The following is a 1,775-nucleotide window of genomic DNA, read 5'->3' on the forward strand; positions in this document are numbered from 1 at the left end:
GTCTCTCACTCCTCTGTCTGTTGTCTCTCACTCCTCCCATGTATGTTGTCTCTCACTCCTCCCCTGGCTGTTGTCTCTCACTCCTCCTCTGTCTGTTGTCTCTCACTCCTCTGTCTGTTGTCTATCACTCCTCATCTGTCTGTTGTCTCTCACTCCTCCCATGTCTGTTGTATATCACTCCTCATCTGTATGTTGTTTCTCACTCCTCCTCTGTCTGTTGTCTCTCACTCCCCTGGTTATTGTCTCTCACTCCTCCTCTGTCTGTTGTCTCTCACTCCTCCTCTGTCTGTTGTCTCTCACTCCTCCTCTATCTGTTGTCTCTCACTCCTCATCTGCCTGTTGTCTCTCACTCCTCTGTCTGTTGTCTCTCACTCCTCCTCTGTCTGTTGTCTCTCGCTCCTCCTCTGTCTGTTGTCTCTCACTCCTCCTCTGGCTGTTGTCTCTCACTCCTCTGTCTGTTGTCTCTCACTCATCCCATGTCTGTTGTCTCTCACTCCTCCTCTATCTGTTGTCTCTCACTCCTCTGTCTGTTGTCTCTCACTCCTCCTCTGGCTGTTGTCTCTCACTCCTCTGTCTGTTGTCTCTCACTCCTCCCCTGTCTGTTGTCTCTCACTACTCCTCTATCTGTTGTCTCTCACTCCTCCCATGTCTGTTGTCTCTCACTCTTATGTCTGTTGTCTCTCACTCCTCCCCTGGCTGTTGTCTCTCACTCCCCTGTCTGTTGTCTCTCACTCCTCTGGCTGTTGTCTCTCACTCCTCCTCTGGCTGTTGTCTCTCACTCCTCCCCTCGCTGTTGTCTCTCACTCCTCCCCTCGCTGTTGTCTCTCACGCCTCACCTCGCTGTTGTCTCTCACACCTCCCCTGTCTGTTGTCTCTCACTCCTCCTCTGTCTGTTGTCTCTCACACCTCCCCTGTCTGTTGTCTCTCACTCCTCCCCTGTATGTTGTCTCTCACACCTCCCCTGTCTGTTGTCTCTCACTCCTCCTATGTCTGTTGTCTCTCACTCCTCTGTCTGTTGTCTCTCACTCCTCCCCTGGCTGTTGTCTCTCACTCCTCCTCTGTCTGTTGTCTCTCACTCCTCTGTCTGTTGTCTCTCACTCCTCATCTGTCTGTTGTCTCTCACTCCTCCCCTGTCTGTTGTATATCACTCCTCCTCTGTATGTTGTTTCTCACTCCTCCTCTGTCTGTTGTCTCTCACTCCCCTGGTTATTGTCTCTCACTCCCCCTCTGTCTGTTGTCTCTCACTCCTCTGTCTGTTGTCTCTCACTCCTCCCCTGGCTGTTGTCTCTCACTCCTCCTCTGTCTGTTGTCTCTCACTCCTCTGTCTGTTGTCTCTCACTCCTCATCTGTCTGTTGTCTCTCACTCCTCCCATGTCTGTTGTATATCACTCCTCCTCTGTATGTTGTTTCTCACTCCTCCTCTGTCTGTTGTCTCTCACTCCCCTGGTTATTGTCTCTCACTCCTCCTCTGTCTGTTGTCTCTCACTCCTCCTCTGTCTGTTGTCTCTCACTCCTCCTCTATCTGTTGTCTCTCACTCCTCATCTGCCTGTTGTCTCTCACTCCTCTGTCTGTTGTCTCTCACTCCTCCCATGTATGTTGTCTCTCACTCCTCCCCTGGCTGTTGTCTCTCACTCCTCCTCTGTCTGTTGTCTCTCACTCCTCTGTCTGTTGTCTATCACTCCTCATCTGTCTGTTGTCTCTCACTCCTCCCATGTCTGTTGTATATCACTCCTCATCTGTATGTTGTTTCTCACTCCTCCTCTGTCTGTTGTCT

Source organism: Notolepis coatsorum, assembly GCF_963971535.1.
Source record: "Notolepis coatsorum genome assembly, contig: SCAFFOLD_196, whole genome shotgun sequence".
Taxonomy (NCBI): Eukaryota; Metazoa; Chordata; class Actinopteri; order Aulopiformes; family Paralepididae; genus Notolepis; species Notolepis coatsorum.